This window comes from Tenrec ecaudatus, chromosome 6 (assembly GCF_050624435.1).
Source record: "Tenrec ecaudatus isolate mTenEca1 chromosome 6, mTenEca1.hap1, whole genome shotgun sequence".
In the NCBI taxonomy this organism is placed as follows: Eukaryota; Metazoa; Chordata; class Mammalia; order Afrosoricida; family Tenrecidae; genus Tenrec; species Tenrec ecaudatus.
Window position 1 is genome coordinate 116,732,887 of NC_134535.1, and position 15,207 is coordinate 116,748,093.

The window sequence follows — 15,207 nt, forward strand, 5'->3', positions numbered from 1 at the left end:
AAAACCCGTAGGCATTTTCTCACACATCTCTTAATGCCTTGATATTTTTCGATGTTACATAGCAGCAAGCAAATGTTTCCTAACAGTTTCTTGGGGGGGCGGGTGGGGGAGATGTAATCTAGCTATGGAAGAAAGTGCATGCAGGGGAATTTGCCTGATACAAAATCCATGAATTTAATTATAGCACTCTGAGGCAGGAAGTTGCATTTGAGCCGGAAGAGAAATCTTATTGAGCAACGATTGTTGGTGAAACCCCTCCCGATGTGGCCAGTTACAGACATAGCAATTTAAAGATGCCCGGGCTTCTATTTTCTGCCAAGCTGAGTTTACCTTTGAGATCAGTTTGTTCCAAACTGCTTACGAGATTACAAACATTATGTGTGGAATAAAATGGTTGTTTTCTTAAGGAGGAGGATTAACTTGCTCCACAGATAAGCCAAGAAGTCGCCTCCCTCGCAACCCCCATTCCTAACTTCCTACATATTTTGTTTGCCACCACTACCCCCCGCCACATACACATACATATACATTCTCATCTTTGCACCCCCTACCTTTCCTCCAGTTGATTTTTTACTTACACAATTCTGATGTCCAAAAAACATAATGTGCCTGAGATGTGCAGGAACAATCTGACTGTAAGCAACACAGCGACTAGAGCAAAGGATGCTGTACTTTGGGCGCGCACTCTTAGTGATTCATTAAGAACATGTCACAAATATTGAGATCAATAACTTAATCTTCTTTGTATCGTGTCGATGATGCCAGAAAAGAGAGCGGCTAAGTGCTAACAGTGGTAGGGTCTTGTGTGTCATCACACTGATTCTGACTGACAGCAACCCGACAAGACAGAGGAGAACTTCTTTTTTTTTTTTTAAACATTTTATTAGGGGCTCATACAGCTCTTATCACAATCCATACATATACATACATCAATTGTATAAAGCACTTCGGTACATTCTTTGCCCTCATCATTTTCAAAGCATTTGCTCTCCACTTAAGCCCTTTGCATCAGGCCCTCTTTTTCCCCCCTCCCTCCCTGCTCCCCCCTCACTCCTGAGCCCTTGATAATTTATAGATTATTATTTTGTCATATCATGCCCTCTCTGGCGTCTCCCTTCACCCCCTTTTCTGCTGTCTGTCCCCCAAGGAGGAGGTCACATGTAGATCCTGTAATCGGTTCCCCTTTCCAGCCCACTCATCCTCTACTGTCCTAGTATCGCCCCTCACACCCCTGGTCCTGAAGGTATCATCCACCCTGGATTCCCTGTGCTTCTAGCCCCCATATGCACCAGTGTACAACCTCTGCCCTATCCAGTCCTGCAAGGCAGAATTCGGATCATGGTAGTTGCGGGGAGGAAGCACTTAGGATCTGGGGGAAAGCTGTGTTCTTCATCGGTGCTACATCGCACCCTGACTGACCTAACTCCTCCCCTAGACCCCTCTGTGAGGGGATCTCCAGTGGCCGACAAATGGGCTTTGTGCCTCCACTCTGCACTTCCCCCTTCATTCACTATGGTAAGACTTTTTTTTTTAATGATGATGCCTTATACCTGATCCCTTTGGTGCCTCGTGATCGCATAGGCTGGTGTGCTTCTTCCATGTGGGCTTTGTTGCTTCTGAGCTAGATGACCGCTTGTTCACCTTCAAGCCTTTAAGACCCCAGACACTATCTCTTTTGATAGCCGGGCACTATCAGCTTTCTTCGCCACATTTGCTTACGCACCCGCTTGTCCTTGGCGATCGTATCATGGAGGTATGCAGCCAATGATATGATTTTTTGTTCTTTGATGCCTGATAACTGATCCCTTTGGGACCACGTGGTCACACAGGCTGATGTGTTCTTCCATGTGGGCTTTGAGGAGAACTTCTCAGCACTCTTTTCAAAGCTGCCAATGTCACTGGAACAGATTTCTAGGTCTCTTCTTCCCTATGACTACTACAAGTTCAACCCACAACCTTTCGGCGAGCAATAAAGTGCTAAATATTGGCACTGCCATGACTCTATAGACTCACAGAGGGAACATTATCCGGAAAGTACCACTTTTCACATCTAAAATGCAAGGATCACTTTATGGAATTGTCATCTTCATTCATGAGCTTGGAGTAACTGTTGTGTATATGCCTGGGGTGTATCTCTTGGGAATTTTGTAGACGTCAAAAATCTCACAAAAGTTTCTATATTCCATATCAGTAAGAAATGAATCTGGAATTCTAATCTAAATCTCTGCGATTCGAAGGTATATTTGCTCAACAAAACAAATCAACAACCATAAATTTAAGAGATGCTGGCAAAAAAAAAAACCCAAAACAACAAATGACTTTTATCTTGGGCATCTTTCTTGATAGTGAATTGATAATTTCTGATACTTCAATGATCTCATATTAATATTTAATATAAGTATTATGATACTTTAAGAATATATATATATTTAAAGGCCAGTCATTAATTTCTGAACCCAGTATTAATGTGCATATATAACTAGCTAATGGAAAAAGGTGGATTCCTTTATTGAAAGGTCAACTATTAGGAAAATATCTAACATTCTACACTACACAAGAGTAGAAGTAATCTTTTGTTATCTTCCATTAAAATATTCTTTAACATGTTAAAAAACAAGGAGAATTAACAAGATCTATTTTCAAAAAACTATTGTACTGCTCTATACAGCAGTGGACATCCTAAAAACGAAATTAAGAAAAAAAATTGCATTTCTAGTAGCATAGAAAATAATAAAATATTTATGTATATATTAGCAATGAAATCCTTTAAAAAATTCTTTCTGAAATTACCAAGTTGATCCTCTCATGTACATGGAAATGTAAGGGGCCCAGTGTAGCTAAAAGCAAGCTTGAAAAACAAAACAAAACAAAGATAGAGGATTACTACTCCCTCTTTAGAAAACCATATTTAAAACAAAAGAGAAGCCCACTGCCATCAAGTGGATTCTGATTTAAATCGACCCCAGATGCTACACCTCTGCATGGGAGAAGACAGCCTCGTCTTCCTCCCAGGGAAGGAGCATTGGTGGCAGAGTGGGTTACACAATGGACTGCTAAGCTCAATGCCAGATGACGAAAACTGCCAGTCTCTCAGAGGGAGAAAGCTGACACTTCTTGCTCCCACAAAGACATACAGCCCCAGAGACCCACAGGAACAGCCCTACCCTGTCTTGCGGGGTTGCTGTGAGCCGGAAACAATTTGATGCAAGAGTTTGGTTTGGGTTTGGTTCTCCTGAGGGCCCGCTGGTGTTTTTGAACTGCCGATCTTTCAGTTGCAGTCCAACACTTGCTGAGCAGCACCAGGCTTCTTTAAAACACACTACAAATATAGAATAGCAGTCAGGACACAGTGGCCTTTGTGTCTCCCTGAGGAGCATAAGGAGAGGTGGGTAGTGTAGTGGAATGACAGTCCAGAAATTATCCTTTACATTATGATCAATTGATTTCTGACAAGAATACCAATAAAATTCAATAGGAAAAAATGTCTTTCTGGCAAATATACGGAGACAGCTGGGTTTCTGGATTTGAAAGCATGAAGTTGAACTTCTACCTTGTATCATATGCAAACAATAACTCAAAATTAATCACACAGCTAAATGAAAGAACTGAAACTATAAAACTCTTAGAACAAGCCACATAATAAACATTTGTGATCTTCTTCAAGAAAGTGTTCTCTTAGATATGCACAAATGACAAGAAGAAAATCAATACATGAATTTTATTGAAAGTAAATATTTTGTGTAAATTATGCTGTCAAGAGTGCGAAAAGACCCCACAGAATAGAAGAAAATACATTTATTCAACTATCAAGTACCTTATATTTGATAAGATACTTGTATTCAGTATCTATAAGGAACTTTCACAACAGTGGGAATCCTGGTAGCATAGTGATTATGCATTGGGCTGCTAACTGCAAATTCAGCAGTTCGAAACCACCAGCCACTCCTTGGGTGAAGTGATGAGGTTTTCTACTCCCATAAAATGTTAAGGTCTCAGAAACTCACAGGTGCAGTACTACTCTGTCCAATAGCATTGCCAGGAGTCAGCATTTACTCTAGGGCAGTGGGTTTTGTTTTGTTTACTTACAACTGTATTATGACATATAATACAATTCTTAAAACATTAGGGAAAGACATGGACATTTCTCAAAATAACACAAAGAGAGGTTCAAAGCATCATGGAAAAAATGGAAGTAAAAGATAATGGGATTATTTCATGAGTTTCTCAAAGTCCCCTTATACCATAGTCAATATGCATATAACAGAGATACTCAATGCAATAAGACATTGGGTATATGTAAGTCAAAATCTAAGTTTGAGATCACTTAATACATAATGTGGAACTTCTATGTGTTTAAGAAGTGTTGGTGAGGGCATGAAAAAAATTGAGATTCACAAATAATCCTGGTATAAATGTAAAATAGTAAATCCACTTAGATACAACCATTTGAAAATTAGTTCAGTAGTTTCCAAAAAGGTTGAACATATGCCCTCATGGAGAGATCGTTGAAGACGTGGGTGCGACAGCAAAGTGTGATGAAGAAACTCGATGGTGTCCAGCTGTCAGAAACAACAGCAGGTGGGGTTTTGAAGGCTTGTCTTCAAAAAAGCAGGAATCTAAGTGAGGTATCGAGTAAGTCCATACAGAAGAAGCACACCGGCCTGTAAATAAAATCCAAATCCAAAGGAGGGAATGGTATCAGGGCTTAAATCATAAGCACCTGCTTTGCAGAAGGCTGGGCTGACAGTGGAAGTTCAAAATCCATTTGTAAGGTCCCTTCATGGATTAAGCCTCTGCTCAATTCCCTCTGGCCATAGGCTATGGAATGAGAATCGCCTTGCTATCAGACCGAGAGCATTGTAAAGTCATATGGCAGATGTAGTTAGGTTAAAGTATACTACCCTGTCATTTGAGCGCCCCTTTGACCCATTCTAAAGTTGTTTCAGCTTATACTATTGTCTGCTTTCCCTTCTATTGTGTTTTTCTATGTTTTGGCTAGTCATTGTTGTTGGAATTTTTTTGTTTTTGCTTCGGTTTGGTTTGGTTTGGTTACTTCTTGTCTGTGTGTTTTATATGAAATCTAGGATATGTAGATCTATAGAGACTATAATTGGATTTATAAATGCCTAGGGTCATAACAGGGGAGGGCGAGGGGGAATGTGGGACTAACAACAATGAGTACAGAAAGAAAATTTTCTGAAATTGATTGTGGTAATAATTGCATAAATCTTAATATGATAGATTGATTAAATTGTATGATATATGAAGTGTATGCCAATAAGACAATTTTCTTAAATGTTGAGCATAGAGTCTATTCAGGTATACCCTCAATAGAAGGAAAACACATCTACACAAATCCTGTTTTTTTATTATAATAATAATTAATAATAATAATAATAATACAGTTCAAGAAATCATTAGAACAGGGACACCATCCTTCAGGGTGGGCGTGCGTGCATTCGAGCGCCTGTGTGTTTAAACAACAAAGTCACTACAGTCATGGATTAACGTGAAGTTTGTAGCCCAGGGGCTTCTGGTACAAAACGTGTACATGGAAGTTTATAGCAGGAGCATTCATATGTATGAATGTGACATATATGGACAACAGAATATTAGTGGCAGTGGAAAGAAGTCACATGCTTTTAGCTACTACATCATGGACGAACCTTGAGAATATTTTGTTAAACGAACAGCCAGTCAAATAAGAACATATATTGTATGATACCAATTATATGAATTTCCAGAGTAGGCAAATCAGTACAGAAAGATTAATGGTTGCCTAGAGTAGGTGACAAACAGGTCTGATGGCACAGTGATTACAAGCTAGGCTGCTAACTGCAAGATCAGCAGATCAAAGCCACTGGCTGCTCTGTGGATGACAAATGAAGCTTTTCACTCCTACAAAGAATTAGTCTGGGAACAAACTAGGGTTCTTTTACTCTGCCCTGGGTGGTCTCTGTGAATCAGGAAGGTTTCCATGACAATGGGCTTGGTTTTAAGAGAGCAGAGGATGGGCGATAGTGTCCATGTGGGTTTGGGGGAGGGGCTTGGCAGGGAGTGATGAAAATGTCAAAAATGAGATTGTGGTGACAATTTATAACTGGATATATTGAAAACCAGTGAATCATATGCTTTTTGGTGTTTGTAATAGCATTTTGTTTGTTTTTTTGTGCGAAAGTATACCAAAAAATGAGATTCCCACTTGGCAATTTCTATATTAATTGTTCCCTGACATGGGTTATATTTTAAACTATGTGTCCGAATTCTCTTTGTGTTCTGGTTTCCAGTGTTCTGCTTTCCCTGTTCCCTTGCTTTCTCATCTTTGCTTTGCTTTAAAGTAGTCATTGACCTTTTTGGTCTCGCATTGATGGCTTTTAAACAGAGCATCATCCTGCTGCATAATAGCCTTAATTCTGTTTGCGAATGTATTTCACTCAAAGGTTACCTCAGAAGGTAGGTTTGATTGCAGGGTGAAGGATAGCCCAGGGCTGTAGTTTCTAGGAACGCTCTAGTAGTCACAACTGGTCCAGCAAGTCGGGACTATATAGGAAACAGTTTGGGTCTGTGTCTTTTCTCCCATTCCCTCCGTGCCCATCGATGTAGCCTTGATGAAGATAGTCAGCGGTGGTGTCTGGGGGCTAGTTTTCGGGATCAGGGGAGATGAGCTTTTGACTCCTGTAGGTTATTAGTATCTTCTCTGATGCTTTTCCTCTGTGGTCTCTGAGACAACAGCTGCATGCTGTATGGCTGGGCACACGCTTTCACGATCCCAGAGGCCTCCTTACGAGGGTGAAATATGAACATTGTGCAGTGTCATGATGCCTCTTCACTGAGTTGTCCCATGAGACTGAGGTCCTAAGCCTGCAAGCCCAGAACACCAGTCTCTCGTGGTGTTTGGTGATGCCTGAGAAGTTTTGCAGATGTGTCTTCTATGAATATCAGAGGGGTGGGCTTCAAAAAATTCATGGGAGAATTCTTTTGTCTGTTAATTCTGTTTTCCATGAAATTCTTGACCCCTACTTGTACATGCATGCACACACATCTGTAGATACATGTGCATGTAGTCTTCTATCCATGCACATAAATGTACCAGTACATACTTATTACACTGATATGCCTATACACATATATACGTGACCATACATTTGTTTATGGTTACTGTTGCTCTTTGTTGAAGCTGTATACTTTAATGCAGTGGTTCTCAACCTGTGGACCATGACCCCTTTGGGGGTCGAACGATCCTTTCACAGGGGTTGCTTAAGACCATTGGAAAACACAAGATTTACATTATGATTCATAACAGTAGCAAAATTACAGTTATGAAGTAGCAATGAAATAATTTTAGGGGTCACCACAACATGAGGAACTGTATTAAAGGGTCACAGCATTAGGAAGATTGAGAACCACTGCTTTAAAGGATTGTATTTTGAGGTATATTGATTACCTTTCAGTCAAGCTAATGAAAAAAGGCCATGACACAGCTTAAAAATTAAGAAATAATGAAATTAGTTCTTATTCATGTTAAAAACTTCATTTTACAAAAATGAAAATATTGTATATAGCAATTATATTTATTATTACATTCTCTATTATATTGATTATTGAAAACTCCTATTATTTAACATAGATTGCCCTGTTAGAACATGCTAATGTTCTTTTCATGGGAAGCACAGCACTTTCAATTTGTTCTTTTTATGACCACTGTGAGATGGAATAATTTTATCGAAATTTGAAGACCTTTTCTGGCTAACCTAAAATTCATTTTAAAAGCTTTCAATGACAATATATAACAAAAGAAGAGTAATTGCCTTTCTGATAGGTTTTTTTAAAAATAATTTTATTGGGGGCTCTTACAACTCTTTTTTTTTTTTTGCTCTTACAACTCTTATCACAATCCATACATCCATCCAGTGTGTCAGGCACATTTGTATATTTATTGCCAACAGCATTCTCAAAACATTTGCTTTCTACTTGAGCCCTTGATATCAGCTCCTCATTTTTACCCCTATCTCCTGTTCCTCCCTCCTTCATGAACCCTTGATAATTTATAAAGTATTATTTTGTCATATCTTACACTGTCCGATGTCTCCCTTCACCCACTTTTTTGTTGCCCATCCCCCAGGGAGCAGGTTACATGTAGATCCTATAATCGGTTCCTGGTAGGTTTTTTTAGATGTATGAGTGGATTCGTCAGTTCTACTCCCATTCTCTTTCTGGCATGCTTTGACTGAGTTCCCACTTGTGGTACAGTGAATTACTTGACTTAGCTCTTGTAGGCATAGTCTTTGTAAATCCCAGAAAGTTGCTTTTTCCAGATGGATCTGGGGGAAGAGAAGATGGGAAAAGGTGTTGACAGGATAATATGATTCAGTTGTAAGTGCTTATTGACAGAGCTAATTGTGATTGTAAAATCTTGGAACTCTCACATAGGAATCAGTCAATTTTGCCATCCAACTGTGTATAAAATGAGCCAAATCAACAGAGGAGTCTCTACCTGACCTGACAACCATCAAGGACCATAAATAGTGAACATCCTGTGGGCCGTCCAATGCTGTGCACTCCTCGATCCAGGAGGCAGAAAGCTGAGACTCTGTGAAAGTGGCAGCAGCAGGGCCAGAGCCCCAGACAGATTTCCTAGCTCCTGGGGCAGATACAATGGAGTGCCTTCAGGGAGGAGACTCACTGCTGAAAGGGGTGTCTCCAAGCACTTAATTAGGCAACGTTAAAATGGGTGCATAAGCAAATGTGGTGAAGAAAGCTGATGGTGCCCTGCTATCAAAAGATATAACACCTGGAGTCTTAAAGGCTTGAAGATAAACAAGTGGCCATCTAGCTTGGAAGCAACAAAGCCCACATGGAAGAAACACAGCAGCCTGTTTGATCAAGGGGTATCAAAGGGATGAGGTATCAGGCATGAAAGAACAAAAAATAATATCATTGTGAATGATGGGGAGTGTGGGGGACCCAAAGCCCATCTGTAGGCAACTGGACATCCCTTTATGGAAGGGTCGCCAGGAGGAGACAAGCCAGTCAGGGTGTGATGTAGCAACAATGAAACCTACAACTTTCCTCTACTTCCTAAATGCTTCCTGCCCCCCCCCACCCCCACTATCATGATCCTAATTCTATCTTACAAATCCGGCTAGATGAGAGGATGTACACTGGTACAGATAAGAACTGAAAACACAGGGAATCCAGGACAGATGATCCCTTCAGGACCAGTGGTGAGAGTGGTGATACTGAGAGGGTGGAGGGAAGGTAAGATAGAAAGGGGGAACCTATTACAAGGATCTACATATAACCTCCTTCCTGGGGAGGGGGGATAGACAACAGAAAAGTGGGTAAAGGAAGATGTCGGACAGTGTAAGATATGACAAAATAATAATTTTATAAATGATCAAGAGTTAATGAGCGAGAGGGAAGCACGGAGGGAGGGGAAAATGAGGAGCTGATATCAACGGGTCAAGTAGAAAGCACATATTTTGAGAATGATGAGGGTAGTGAATCTACAAATGTGCTTTATACAATTGATGTATGTATGAATTGTGATAAGAGTTTGTGAGCCTCCAATAAAATGATTTTTAAAAATTGTTGACCCACTGAGCTAGAGATGGCTTATGGAGAAGTGGAGTGCCCCTTGGGCATTTAAAAACAATGCTGACAGAGCTTTGTAGTGTTGCCAGAACAGGGCAGAGGTCAGGTCAAGGGGACAAAGGCCATAGAGGCTTGCCTGCAGCCTCAGCAGAGAGGAAGCTGCTCTGATCAGAGAACTGCTGTGCTCTGAGCATGTCTGATCCTCATTTGTAGGCTTCATGTGTTCTGTGTGACCATTGAGATGCACTAGCAAACCTAGCCAAAAAGTAAGGGCGCGTTGTGTCTGCAGGGAGAAAAGGCCGTGGGATGAAAGCATCGTTGACCTTTGCTTTGTATGAATCCGTCTTGAGCTGATAAATTTGGTTTTCCTTCCCTCTGTGAAGTCAGAAGATGCTAATCTAATCGTGACTGCAATCCCCCTTTTACATCACCCCTCTCAGAGCCTTACGTGTGCCCTTCTCAGCTGGGCTTCAAGGTCACCCTCGGTCCTATCCAAAGTCCAGCCTTCCTGGCTGTACTTTCATAAACCCTGTTAATTATTCAAATTATTTTGTCTCAGAGTTCGCTCATTTTTTTCCATTAGTCCATAATATTTTTCCAATATGTATTCAATATCTTCTATGCGTCTTCAGTCCTATAAGCTCAGGGTTCTGAGCTATAGTGAGAGATCAGACGCACCCAGGAGAAAGTAAAAACGAAGAGTTGCTATGAACTCCTTACCTGTGCAGTAAGGTCAGACACCAGCATCGATCAGCAGCCTTTGCAGTTTCATGACCCAGGCAGGCACATTCCAGAGCAAGAAAATTGGCATCACATTAATGATCTTCCTACGTTTTTTTATTAGTGATCTTCATATTGTCACCCTCACTGATGCAGTGGCAAACGGGATGCAGACATGTAAATGAAGATCTCTCCATTTGTAAACCAAACAGAATAATCTGGTGAATAGCTGAGGTTTCTCAAAGCTTTCTTGAATTGTCTAGAGATCTTTGTGCTGACAGTCATGCAATAAAAGGGAAAATATCATTAGCACTTCTTTTTACACTAGTTGTGATTAAAATGAAATGATGCAAGAAGCATGAAGAGAAGATGGAAGAAGAACGGCGTCAAACAAAACTGGCTTGGCTGACGTGCAGAGAGAACGATCGTTGGAAATGAACACAGCAAAACGTCCTCTCAGGCACTTGGGGCACCTTCTCCAGAAAGACCAGTGCCTGGCAGAGGACCTCCTGCTTGGTAAAGTAGAAGGGCGGTGACAAAGAGGGAGGCCTAGACAAGGTAGAGTGACACAGTGGCTGCAGCAGTAACATAGTCATAACAACAATTGTGAGAATGGCACCGGGTCAGACAAGGTTATGTCCTGATGTACCCAGGGTCACTTTGGGTCAGGACCAACTCAAAGGTACCTAAAAGCAACAACATGATTAAAAAAAAAGAAACAAACTCTTTTCCTGGTGCTTAAGGATTCTGGATATGTATAGTTGGTTCCGGTAATACTTGTAAATGATGGTTTAGAGTCATTTTCTCTTTGGGGAGACAAAACAGGAAGGATGCCGAGCAGATGGGAAAGTCGTGGCCTTGTCTGTGAAAGTTGGAGTTATCACTTCAGCCCAAGGTGCCATAGCACTGTGAATTCTGTAACCATCCTGATAACTTAGGGATCCATCGTATGTTCTTTCAGGAGAACATTCAGCACAAATGTCTGTGTTCAATAGATGCCGGAGATGCTGGCCTCGAGCCGACATACTGACCTGGGAGATGTGGAAGTTACTGGCCTCTGTGTATTTGTAAAACTCACTTCGTAGTAGTCACCCATATGACCACAATCCGAGAAAGTGTGCTTTAAAATGATTAATATTGTAGATATTTGAGAACATTAATATTTGCATCTCCATATCAAGTCTGTCTTAAGTTTTACTCTCACTAAAGAAAATTTAATCTGATTATGCACTCTATTTCTATGTATGTCTTTCTCATATTCTTTGAATCTAATGGATTTTGTGAATATTAAAAGTGCAAAAACTTTGCAAGCTGAGTCGTACTCAACATCTGGTTTCCCCAGTATCCCTGCACTGTGGATCCTGATATGTGTATTTCCCCTTCTTTTTTCAGGATGATGTGCACTCCCTTTGTCCCGGTGCTTTATGCAGCGTCTGGTTTCTGTTAATATCCCACCTCCTAGTCTCAATAGGGCATGGGGGTTAATCATTAAGAAGAGAAGTTTAGCACTCACCAGAAATTGGTGTTACATAAATGCCTGACTAGAAACTCTGGGGGGGAAATTCTGAATAGATACGAGTGTGAGCCCTTTCAACTCCGAGTGAGCAGGTGGGCTCTGACAGACCTTTCATGGGGCTGAAAGCCCTGGACCCATGTCAGACTTGGTAAGTCAGTAGTTGAGTTGATGGCTATTGAATTGGCAAGGAAGAAGTCCCTCCCATCCTGTCATCCTACTCCATTCTCTGGGGCCCTTTCTGTTCACAGCCCTTTCTTCCTAAAATTTACCAACAGAATGCTTTTCTTCAAACCCAAACAAAAGCTTTAGTGCATCATCAAAACACCCCATTTGGTTGACACTCACTTTCTCTCTTTCAATTCAGTTTCCCCTGAAAGATGCACCTTAGAGATGGGGGGGGGTAGACTTTTTTGTTAGTTTGCCTCTTATTTGGGTTCTGCTTCTTATTATGTACCAGGAAGACCAAAGGAGCTTATGCAGCATTGCTTGCTGTTAATTGAGGGAAATGATATGAACTGTCCAGTGTTACAACTATTAAGAGAAACTGTTCAGCAGCCAAGAGACGTTAGTGTGATCGTAGCAGTGAGTTGGGTGGAGCTGGCATCAGTCTCGACGTGCAAGCCCACCACACACACTTGTAGACCGAAAGCGCAGCCTCTACTCATAGACCGTGGCCAGCAACCGGTCCATCCTCATACAGAGTGCCCTGTCCCCCCGCACCACACTGAGAACACGTGGCCACTTTTAAAAGCCTCCACCGTTTCCAAAGTGCTTCCACATATCTTATTTCATTTTTATTTCGATCACTGGAACCGTACTCTGCCCTAGTCTAGACACAAAAGATCAGCCACAGTTTGCAGCTAAAGAAACTATGAGATGTCAAGGAACTTTCTTGAGGTTGTAGATGCAAGAAGCATTGAACCTGAGGCTTTGGACCTTGAGCTTGGTGCTCCCTCTTTCTGTGCTGTGTCACTCAGTTACCCGCGAAGAGGAAGGGGCAGAGTGTAAGCAGTACTGATGGTGCATTTCTAGTTTGTGGAGGATGATTGAAGCTACAGGGGACTGCATTCAAATCATTCTCTTCGCACATACACACAGCACAGGAATCTCAGGAAATGAAGTCTTCTTCGAAAAGTCTAAAGCTGTGCAGTTTCTGCTGTGATGGGATGTTATTATTAAAGTCAGTCCTTGGGGCTCCAAATGTGACAACAGAAGGGTCTGGGCTTCACTGGTCAATAAGAGAAGAAACAATAGAGAGCCAGGCTTATGACATAGCAATGGAGGAAAATAACAACCTGAGGTGCGAAATTGACCTTGACGTTTCAGGACCTCGATTCCAATTATTAGTCTGCTTTCAAGGAACAATTTGTAAATCTGAGTTGCCAATCAGAAAGCCTTTTGCCTTGATTTGGGCAAATCGCCCATTAACATAATTATTAACCTTTATAAGTCAAGATATCAATAGGCTTTTAAGTGTCCAGGATGTTGTTAAAAAGAAGTCTACACACACAAAAAAAAGAATACGGTGTTTAGGTGTAAGGTATACAACTAGCTTATTTCTTTTTAAATATCCTTTTAAAGACATCTTTTTAAAGCAGCATGCCTGTTGCAGTTTCCATCAGAACCAGTTCACAGGACCTTTTGAGACAGAATTAAGGGATCAATTTCGATGCTAATATGTATATGATGGCTCTTCCAGAACAGTGGTGCTCAAGGGTTGGTCTTAGAGCATCAGCAGCATCTTAGACACACAAAATCTTGTGTTCTACTCTAGTCCTGCTAAACAGAAACTGTGGGTGGGGCCAAGCCTTGTATATGTTTTAATCCGTCATCCCACATCCTAGAAGATTCTGATGATATCAAATTCTAAAAGATGCTGTTGTTGACTTGAGACGCTTGTGAATCACCTATTCTTCAGTGTAAGACTTTCTTCAAATGCAGAAAGTGGTCTTGTTTTGAAAAATCCCCTCTGACTTCATTGTTACACAAACAAGGAAGCCGTGGAAGCTGGACCATGTCAGGGTAGCCCAGAAGAAAGCCATATTCGTATTCAATCCAGGCTGAGAAATGCTGCTCTCTTTGAACTTCTGGTGGACTCCGTTGGGAAAGTTAAATCAGGCTAAACCTTAGTAATTTGTGCACATGTCTTACTTACCCTCTATAGAAAACTTTACCCTCCACAGTTAACTAAGTGGATATCTAAGTCTTGCGTATAGGTTGTCTCCTTAATAAAACTAGCTTCATTTATAGGACATTATATTTCATGGGCATTTTGACCTTTGATGATAAGAGAGTGCATGAATACAGTATTAGATTCAGAGAACTTATTAAGAGCCATCGAGTTCAACTGTCCATCATATAGTATAATCAGATGATTGATTCTAACATTGTAGAGAGAATAATAAACACTTTCAAAATTTCTCTCTTGTAAAGGACTTTCCTATCTGTTATGTGGATGTGATTTGCAAACAACGTACATCTAGTCTGGCTGGGTATCATCGCCACCAGCACCCTTTCCATCGTCCAGACAAAGAAGTGACTGCTGTGCTCAGGAAGCTAAGCGATTTAGCTAGAGTTTTGAAATTAAGCAGGAGAGTAGAGACTGAAACACTTTCTTATCCTCTTTGGACCACATATTACTACCTCCATAGAGTTAGAAGTATAAATATGTTTTATCTTTTAAAAACCCCTCTCACAGGCCCATACCACTTGGATTCATTTTCAGTGTCCTCCACGCTGGAGGGAACTTTGGGGTCAATGTCTACTCACCTTTCCTCCTCTGCCCTTAGCAGATTCTTCATTGCCTCTGCCATACATTCTTGTCCTGGTGTATAGCAAAGCAAATTTCTTATGTTTTCTGGAAGTCAATGACAATAGAAATGTCTCATGATCTCTTGCTTACATTCGAAATGATAAGAGCTCATAAAGTTCACTGTTTCTTTATCCTGTGGATTAATAAATTAGTGTTTTGAATTCCCTCCAATCATGATAATGCTTATACACTATCTCCATCTATACCTCTTCTAGTCTCATAACTAGTGACCTGCACCAAGGTGATGACTTCATAGTCTTTATAGGAATGCACTATAGTCACGGAGAAGACCTGGGCCCAATAGTCCCCTTTGTTATTTTCCACCTTTCACCTCTGATAGGTTAATAGCGCTGGGGTTTGGGGATAAACTTCTAAGATTAGCAGGTTGCAGCGTTATACTGGGAGATGAACATTAAGAGCTCAGGTGATCCCTAAACAAAATAAGCTTTCAGAAATATAAACATGTGCTCTTCTGAGAGAGTTGTGTGATTATTTTATATTATTTTTGAATCTTACAGGGTCTTTCTGGTACCAACTCTAGGGCATCATGACCCCATTAAAATAT

At 40.9% G+C, this 15,207-nt stretch overlaps 1 protein-coding gene across 1 annotated transcript in view; it reads left to right on the forward strand.

Annotated features, from left to right (window-relative positions):
• RERG (RAS like estrogen regulated growth inhibitor) overlaps positions 1–15,207 on the forward strand; it is a 154,202-nt gene that overhangs the window by 74,456 nt on the left and 64,539 nt on the right. The gene's annotated exons all lie outside the window — the stretch shown is intronic.